Source organism: Falco peregrinus, chromosome 10 (genome assembly GCF_023634155.1).
Source record: "Falco peregrinus isolate bFalPer1 chromosome 10, bFalPer1.pri, whole genome shotgun sequence".
Taxonomy (NCBI): Eukaryota; Metazoa; Chordata; class Aves; order Falconiformes; family Falconidae; genus Falco; species Falco peregrinus.
This window is the reverse complement of record NC_073730.1, coordinates 20209568-20220112: the sequence shown is the minus strand read 5'-3', so window position 1 is coordinate 20220112 and position 10545 is coordinate 20209568.

Sequence of the window (10545 nt, the reverse complement as noted above, 5' to 3'; positions counted from 1 at the left end):
ACTGCAAGCTGTCCTAGCAGAGCAGGAATTCATAATGTTACTGGATTAGCTGCCTCTTGAAAATGGTCTCCAATCTTCTCTGACATTATGTATAATTATAAAAACAGTCTGGTATTCTTTCCATCAGCAGAGAATCCAGTGACCATAAAATATAACTGGTTACTGGTACATGAATCTCTTTGAATGTAAAATATTTCTATTATTTAAGTAACCAGGGAACTGTTTTTCCAGTTTCCTTTACAAACTCAGAAAGTTAAGAATCAGCTTTAGGAAAACCTTAAGAGACAACTTGCTGATTGATGTGCATTTACATATAAAGACTTGGGCAAAGACATTAGGTGTGGTTTAGATTAATTTGAAACAGATGTATAACTCATGATTGAAGAAAAGCATTACCTCAGAAATTTAATTAAATTATAAGATTCAGAGAAATCTGTCAATAAAGCCAAACATTCTAGGTCTGAAGAAATATAGCACTGTTGCACATATGCTAGCTGACTGTATGTTCATAAAATGAGATGTTACCAATATACCATGTTACATTCATGGAGAATGACTTCCTCAATCCTTTAAAAAGGTCCTTCACTGTGCCAGGAAAGAAAAAGAGATCAAGAAAATCTCCAAGTGCTAAATATACATCCCTCTGAAACGAGATACTGATTCCACTTCTATATACTTTCACCTTATTCCTCCTAAACTAGTAAACTGCTAAAGATAAAAAGGAAGCTGCATTACAGTGCCATGAAAAAACAACCACTGTTTCTGCAATATTGTTTTTGCAGTATTTTTGCAATGTTTATGCAAAATAGTTTCAGCATAATTGGTGGGATACTATTGGCAAAAGATTTGCTAAGAGATTAGATTTAATCAGTTTTTATAATCAACAAATAGGATTTTGAGAATGATACCAGAACTTAAAGTAGTAACAAATCACTCCAAATGCATATTGTACTGTCTATTGTGCAGTCTGAAAAGAATATAAACTTTAATGAACAAAGAAATTAAATTTATTTCTAATTTGACAACTCAGATATTAATTCATTTATTTGCTCCAAACCACTTTTTATGGAGGTGTTTAACAAGCAAAACCCACTGATATTCAACCCATTATTTAAGTTAAACACCTTTAATTCTGTTAGGTCAAGTCACTTGCATTTCTGCATTTACTGTTAGTGAATCCAAAATGCCAGCAAGGATTTACCAATCCTAAAATGAAGTCCTCTGTCTTTCTCTAAAGCATCGCAGTTATCTAGTACAGAATAAATTAGGAATAATAGGATTCTTGTTTCTTTAGACTATAACTGTTTATTAATTTAGAGATAAAAACCAATTAGTATTAGATCCCTTTTCCCATCTCATTTTAATTAGTATTATATTGAACATTCTTCATTGGGTAGTTCCACTAGCAGAATTGTAATAGCATGTACCTTTTAACTATCTGAAATGATTCCAGTAAGGGTAGCAGTAAGACTTCTTAGACATCTTTTCCTTTTATTAGTCAGGTAACACTGTAAGATTAATATTTAATGCCATTAATAATTCTCAAGTCAGGAGTTAAGGATTAAATAAGGGATACAAAAGACGGCTAAGTTTAAAACATTGTTTAATTTTGGTAGAGTTATCAAAAACTGAAACACCACCTGGGAGAAAACTGTTTAGACATGCTTGAATTTCTCTTTTTCTGTTTAACCCTCATTTTTTTCCCCTGAAAAACATTTGCCCTAATGCCTGCTGTACAAAGAACAATAAGAAAATCACCAAAGCTCCTCAAACCGTGTCAGCGACTCTTCCCAAGTTATTGTCTTGCAGCTACCATAAGTAGCATGAAAAGTATGATTTCTGCCACTGCCAACAGGTATCCAGCCAAAGTATTCAGTATGATGTCTCACGGCAAGAAATCAAGATCTAGAAGATACATAGTACCTTTCTAAATTCAGTCTCCAGCTTCCAATGCTAGAAACATTCCTAGTACAGTTAATGCATGTAATTACATACCCTGTTCTCAAGTAAAACTGTAGCTACAGGGTCTCTTTTATTACCTTGTGGATGAGCCCATGGACTTCTCCATCAATGACAGCTGTCAAGGGGAAAACAAAGATCCTAATACAATCTGATAAAAAGTTGTTTAGGTGGGAAATCCTTTTCCAAGAATTAAAATGCACTGTGGAGTAAATGCTAAAATATTATGACTTTATGTAGCACAATAAAATAAATTAGGTTTTTTAATACATTAAAAGGCTTCCTTCCTTGACAAAAACTTTAATTTTAGGGATAATGAGACAGTTTTTTCTTGGCTTTTACAGCCATAGAAACAATTATTGTGAGCCAGGAGACTGCCCTAGGAATACCTGGTGATTAAGTTTACTTTTGTAATATATACTTGGCCTTTTTAGGTCTAACATTATTTAAAATACAGCTAAACATATTTGAACAGAAAACAGATATTTTTTTTTGGTATATACATTTCAAAATATAAAGATAGAAAACAGAGTTGAAAGAATGATCATTGCCCTCAGTACTTGCAAATCTAGATTTCCAGGGAAAAATACCGCCATGATCTACAATTACATAAATAAATACATAGTATTCTTAGAGAATACAGAATAGCTGCTCTTCAGCCAATGACAGAGGAACAACAGAGGGTGATTGTAAATACTTGTTTATAGCAATACCATATGCGCCTGTGCTTATTGTATGCATTTGCTTTTGGCTCAGAACATAAAGCTTCCATCAGTTATCAGATGGCAAAACCTGCAATAACACATGCAATTAGCAAATATGATACAGATCAATTCTGCATTTGCTGAAGGTAAAAGAAGAGACAGAAACAGTCATATATACTTGAAAACTAAAGACTAAGTAAACATAAATCAGAGTTCTCCTTTGGAACTAGATTATATCTGTGACATTTTATCCAATTGTTTCTGTCTCCCCTGTTATTCTTTGCTGGAGATCTGAAGGTATAAAACTTCAAAAGTCTTATGGGGACAAAGCTCAGGGGGTGAGAGAGAGAAAAATAGTCTGGATAAAAGGTCACAAGTTGTGGAAAAGGGCATAAAGTAGAGTCCAAACACAAGTACCATGTATGATAGATTCCTAGGCATACTTCCACTGAAATTATCACCAACAAAAAATTTTGAAAATAAGTGCACACATGTATGCATAGAAAAAGACCAGCCAATAAATCAGTGTGAGAGTAAACACCAATGCCACAAGACAGTGAATCATCACTTACAACAAAATGTTGAACACATACACATGCAGTACATGTCAAAGATTTTATAGTTCTTTTGATTACAATTTTTTGAGGTTCAAATTAATTTCAATTTTTCTGTAGTAGGAATCCAGGGGCTATTTTAGCCTGCTTTAAAAAATTTTGCTTTAAATAATGTTAGCCAATATAGAGTGCTGTGATATGTTTATAACACCAATATTTCAATTAAATTTACACAACAGATATGCATATAAATATATATCTATAAAATTCAATTATCATCATCATTAAAGTATATCTGCTACAATTAATTATGTTCAGAAAAGGCAAATAATGTCTACATGCATTTTTTCCTTAAAATGAAATCCAGGAATTGCACATGATTTTCTTTTCAGGCAGAATAATTTCTCAATTGATCTATATATATGTTTAAAGAATATCCTTTTTTGTGTAAAATGATTGTTTTTACAGTTTTGCATTAATACCTCTGTATGTATAAGGGGCATTATGAACACACATTAGAAAATTTAATTAAACTATTAAACCTGTAACCTATTAAACTTGAGCTAAAAGTTGTCAAATTCTGGGGAAGCCATTCCACAGCTATAAGAATTCTTATAGCACCATTAAGAAAATAAAACTGAAAAGGGTTACTGAACACAGTTTCATAGCCACATGAAATAATATTTTTCCAAGTCTAACACATAATCAGAAACCAGCCCATAAAATTCACACATACTTGTTAAGAGAAATAAATACCCATGACCCTAAAAGAGGACAAATCATTTCGTTTCATTAGTTACACTGTGTAAGGCCTTCATCAAGCAAAGATTGATGCACATGTTTATGCACACAAACAATCTCATGGATAAATTGCACACATGTAGTTCAAGACAGATTAGCTGTTACAGGATCAGATCCTAAAGAAGTGCTTCCTTAGATGATTGGGAAGCTCTTCCTGAGATTGATACTCAGCCATCCTCAATATTCACTAAGATTTAATTGAGTAATCCAACTGAGTGCATTTGAATTTGACTACTTGTCGAGTTAATGCTACATAACATGAGAAAAATGGCAGCATTGCACCATTAGAGATGACAATTTTTGGTTGATCAACCTGAAGGTATAATCATGCTGCAACATTAATGAGAAGTCTGAAAAAACCTCAGGGGAAAGAATCAAAGAAATGTTTCTTTAATTAAAAAATATGTTAAAATCTTTAGTCATTATTATCATCAAACTATTTTCATGCATTGTTTGAGAGAATTAACCAAGCCAATATTGGAGGTATCATAATGTTTTAAAAAGCTATAAACATGGAACAGAAAATTACTTAAATGTGTAAGGTTGACATACAGAACAAAATTCTTATTTGCTCAACTTTTTTTCTGCTTAGTTTCAGTCTTGCGGGGGCCAAGACGATTACCAAGCTCAGATCACAAAGAAACTAATTCTATAAAATGCTAACAATGATCCCTAAGTCACCATTTGCTTTTAAAAACACATCTATCCTGCCGTGCCATTGCCAGCTGATGAGTAATGATGAGCATAAAATCAAAGTAATTAAGGGCAATATAAGAAAGATGGTACATCTTAATGACAAGCAATATTAATTATGCCCTGCAAATGTAAACTACAGCTCAACGGTCACTGCAGAAAAAAATCCTACTAGTGGCAACTTACTCTTTGTGAGCCACAGTTCAATTAAATTGTATTTGCTCTCTTTCAAGTCCGTATAAACACTGATATGAATTGTTTTAGCTCACAGAACTGTGTGAGGAATTTCATGCTTGAAAACGTGTGTGCTTGATAACTGAGGGTAAGGCTCCCTGCCACAAAATGGCGGCTGAGACAGAAGGGCTGCGCCCATGTATGCAGTGGGGAGGGACTTCCGGGTCCTCACACCATGTGGCCGGAAGAGGGGCAGGGCCCTGGGGCAGGCTGCCTATGTGGCTGCCCGGAAAGGGCAGGGTATCTCTCACTTCTGATTTTCAACTGGGGTCCTTATACTACTTCTATTTATTATTTTCTTCATCATATTCATTTTATGTTTTTCTGTTTAAAGCAGGTGCAATCAAAGAAAAAGCACATCACGTGACACATTAGTGATCAGCCACACACCACACACAGTGCAGAGCATACGTAACCCACAGGCTGTTTCCAAAACACCTACTGAAAACAAATACATGAAAAGAAATCAAACCCCATTTGCTGGAATTCCTCACAGAAAACACGACCACTGTCTTCCAGCATACATGGGATGACAGTGGAGGATGTTTGATTGCTCCTCAGTGTGCTGATGACTCACAGAGGTTATACTATACTCCTCTGTTGGGGAGACTTACAGGATTCAAGACATACGGGGACAAATCAGTCTGGTTCACCTCCTTTTAAACCTTGGTTTAACTTAAAGAATTATATCCACTAAGGATTGCCTTAAGTGGATAAAAAAGGTACTGGCCAACACTGGCAAGGTGTCTCCAGTCTAATCCAAGGTAATTTCCATATTCTTAATGTTTGGAAATGGTGTTTTGAAACCTGAATGAACCCAGTTTTAATTTGTTAAAGTATATCTTATGAAATACATGAGTGTTTCTAAGCAGCAGTAAGAAGATGGACACTTCAGTCAATGCAGGAGGCAAGTTTCCTTTTAAGCCATCTGGAACTAACAAGGCTTTACTAAGTAAAAGAATGAGGAAGGCAACCTAGAGCCTTCCTAGTGTTGAAGTCTTAAGACAAGGAATGGATACAACAATCTATTTTGTGAATGAAGTTTTAAAAAAAGCAAATAATCCAAAAAACTTAAGCCGTTCCCAAAAGAAAAAGCATTTTAAGTTAATAGCCAAAGTGAAAAAGAAAGTCCCATATGGAATGAATAATTTTCCTAACACATCTTTTTTAATTTGAAATAAGATTTGTGATAACAATGTTAATGCTGGGGATTTTAAGTGACAGAATATTATTCTAACTCATTCCTTTAAAGTCTCAAAAAAACCCCCCAAAACCAAAAGCTCCTTTGTTAGGCCTAGTTTAGGCCACCTTAAAGCTCCTTTCAATCAAAGTACAGCTTCTCATTAAGGGAAAAATGATTATTAACATCCTCATTTTGCTTCCTCTTGTGAATTATTTGCATTCAAAAATGTGCATGGCATTAGTTTCAGGGTAAATGCAAATATGACAGCGGGATTTCTCACCAAGCTCCTTTTTATTATTAGCTCTTTTTATGCCCTCCATTTATTATTCCCTCATCATTTTTCACAATGTATTAAAATGTTACATTCCCTAAAATAATAATATTTTCCTTCATTTGGTAATTGTCGCAGTCCAGTCTACAAAAGTCTCCATCACAGTGCCTACTGTCATAAATTTGGAATAGTTTATAATAATTGTTCATCATTGCTTAGGGGAGCCTTGAGCATTAGCTATCACAGTTACAGAATCCCTTCTCTCCCACTGAGTATGTGATTATTTTAGGTGAAGTTCACGTGACAGGGGGAGAGGGCAGGGGCACTGGCAAAGCTTATACTGTGACCACTCATGGTAGACTCTCCATCTGTGGTCTGAAGATAAATTTAGATGTTTTTCAGTTTTTTGAGCTTCATCTGTCCCATGTCTGCCAGAAACAATGAGGCCAGCTCTGAAACGTATTTCAAGATTATTCTAAATAAAACACCAGAACAAAACAAATAAACTATTACTCTGACTCATCTTCCTGACATTTTAAGAGGAATGATCTTCGATACTGAAGATTAGTCAAAATATAGTGTGTTCAGTTAAAACAAAATCAAGTTACCAGTGGCATACTCTCTGCCAGGCTTGTGTTTGATAAACTGATTACAATTACTTCTTTTTTTCCCTGGTCATATTAAAAAAATGGAAATAGATCTGACTAATAAAAGCAAACTAATAAAATCGTTTGATCATCCTGATTCACCGCACTTCATCGTGCCAAGCTTCCCTGTTGACTCTCAAATTGTTATTGTCAAATTCTCAAGCATTTATTACGCTCAGGATGACTTACATGTCCCTTTTTGCTGTCACTGTGTTGATGTCCGTCATCACACCATCACCACCATCTAATTGCAGCAAAGGAAAGAGCACTCTGATATCACCCAGTGAATATGAGATAATTTTGTTTCAGAGTAACATATTCTGCATTAAAATAATCTACTGTGATCTGTATTGACATGAATACAGATAACATCAAATTCAGAGGTGCATCTAAACACGTTTAGAGCGAGATCTTAGTTGATACAGTTTTTAACTTTCCTGCAGGGGAGTCCCTAAGATTTATCATAGGATCATTTACTAGCACATGATTGAAACACGGCTACAGAATTTGACCTACTGGTGTTGAAAATTATCAAAAGGAATAGAACCAATAAAGCAGTTACTAGCAGGATGCATGCTAAAAGCAGATCGTATCCTATTTATATCTTTCCTGTGCCTTATTCTGTCTCACTTGCACAAATGCGCCCATTTTGTACTCGTGAGTGTCAGTATGAGTAATCTGTGTAATTCTGAGTTCAAGTAGCGTAACTTACTGCCTCAGAGTTTGTTCCTTTTCTTAAAGTGGTTTCTGAGTTATGGTGGATTAGTTTTCTGCAATGTTTTGTGGGAGAGACCTAGGTTAACTTCAGGTTCATCATGATACAGGACCACAAAGAGCTGGAAGTGCTGAAAGAGGCAGAAACACATCATCCACATCATCTGGTGGTGACCAGATTAAAAGCAGCATACACAAACTCCAGAAATTGTTCTACCCATGTGAAATTAAGACACACATGTACTGGGGGGATGGGGGAGTGGGATGGAGAATGTGTGTAGCGGTGAATTCAAGACACTGCAGGCTAAAATTCTTTCTCACCAATCATCTGTTAACAAGGCTGCTAAGTATTAGCATGTGCATTTCTAGCATTTGTAACGGCCAATAGTGAATTTGACACTGAAGTAAGCTTTTGAACCTAAGAAATTCTAACAAGTGTGCTTATAGTCTCTTTTTCTCTACAATTTCTTTTCTATAGCATATTTTCATCTTTCCTTCTCTTTTTTCCTGTTCTGATATAAGGATATATAGCAATTACCATTATTATATGTTTTTAGAGACATATTTGGCTCAGCATCGCTTCTTTCATTCTTTAATCATAAATAATTACATCAGTAACTTATATTAACAGAAAAGATATTGGTTGTACAGAGCGTATTCCCTGTTCTTTTTAGGAGGTCCATCAGAGTACTGAGCCTTTCATTTGGGCAAGTAGTACAGCTTAATAAAATAAATTCAGTTTAATGCCATCTAATTCTCAAATGATCAATTAATTATGGACTCCTGTTTAGTTTCCAGTCCAAGACGAAGGCATAAAATCTTCACCTGATGATCAGAGAAGCATTTTTCTATGATTTAAACTATACTGTAGTACTCAGATACACCATAAGTATCTCATTATTTCAGGAATAGCAAGGAAAGGAGCACAGGTTGCAGTGCAAGGCTGTATTGACTGTTCTAACTTTTGCCAGTCATCTCTGCATCCACTTCCTTCACCACATGAAGATTTTCTGAACAATGGACAGTAAAACAATGCCTACAGTACAGATAGGTTGCAAACACAAAACCTGAACTCCTGTCAAAACTCGTAAGATGATGCCATTTTCAAGTAATCATTGAAGTGATATCATTTGCAAGAGAAATTCTTTTTTGAGAGGAACTCCATACAATTGATATTTTCCCTTAAAGGTAAAACCACAAAAATCAAACAATCGTTCCAAAACATTTTCAGTTCTCTTACTTGGAGAGTGGTGGTTTTCCATCTTGGAATCTGACCTTTCCATTATATGCAACCATTGTCCTTACTGGAGACAGCAAAGGGTTGATTCAGAGTTATATTTCAGAGTTACATGTCAGGATTGTTATTCTGAGGAATTACAGTCTGTCCTGCATTTCTGTTCCATGAAGTAGAAAGACTCCCAACCTTTTGTTAGAGAATCAAGAAAACATTTACTCTAACCATGCCGATCTCTGTATTATAAATCTCTCTTCCTTTCCCTCTCAGCATTTGCCTTTAACTGTTCCAAACCCTGTCAGAATGGGGCAATAATCTCTGTTTGGACTTAATGGTACATCTAGATCACAAGCTGAACCACTGCTACCATACCATAGGTGAAAAAGGCCAACAAGATTCACTGGGGGCAAGGTCTACCACAAGGATAAGATACAAACTGTAGTTGGCAGACAACCTACCTATATCACATATAGGCTAAGAATATACGTTTTTTCTTTAGACCTGAGACCAAATCCTGACCTACACATCTTCTGGCTGCATAAATATGTTTCTCCAGGACCAAATTTATAGAAGTAAGAAATCTTGCACAGCTCCAGGCAGAAGGAGCAACATAAACACTGACTCAGCTTCGCTGAGGTCATAGTCTTTACAAAGCCGGTAGAAAGGACTGCCCATTAATTTTCTCTGGTATGATTTTACTTTTTTTGTTACGTGCAAGAGTTTTTCGTTATGTGCAAGAGTTTTGTTCCAGACTAGTAGGCTATGGCTGCAGGCTAGGAAGAATGCACTTCAGTGAGATAGAGCTCATAAAAAAACGTGACAAACTGCAATATCAAGGTTGTCTTGGTTGCAACTGATGTACTGAAATTAAAACCCATCCAAGACAATAGGGCCTCTTATAAACTCCACAATGGGACATGGTCACAAAACCCCAATACACTTACCCAACCAGACATTTCAGGAAAACAAAAACCAAACACCTCAAACTAACAATTATTTCAACTCTGAAGCTATTTTCATTTACTTATTTCACTATTTTTCCTTTTGCAATCAGACCAGCAAGATATTCAACAACAACAAAAAAAAACCCCAAGTTGTACCAATACCTTTCTAGTAACTGGAGGATGATCCCCATTCATACAGGAATAAGATGCTTCAGTGAAAAAATATCTCCTTCATCCATGATGCAATTGTATATATTCAACTTCATTTGATTTCCTCTCTCTTTTATCATGTATGCCGTTCCATCTGCCATCAAAGTTGAAATGTCTATCAGAATATGGCAATACATACATAGGAACAGTAGGTCTGGTTCTTTTATTAGTAGTCTTTACTGAAGATACACTCTCACACATCAGCAGGCTGAGAAGAGATTGATAGGCATTTTTCAATTCAATAAGATACAATTGGATAACATGATATACAAGAGATATTGAAGCAGGTATCTACTGATAGGTAACTATCTATGTCTCAGTTGAGCACAGCTCATCCAGGACAGAGAGATGGAGGTCAGGGTGTTGATCCCTTTGAGCCCATTCTTTCAGGAAAAGG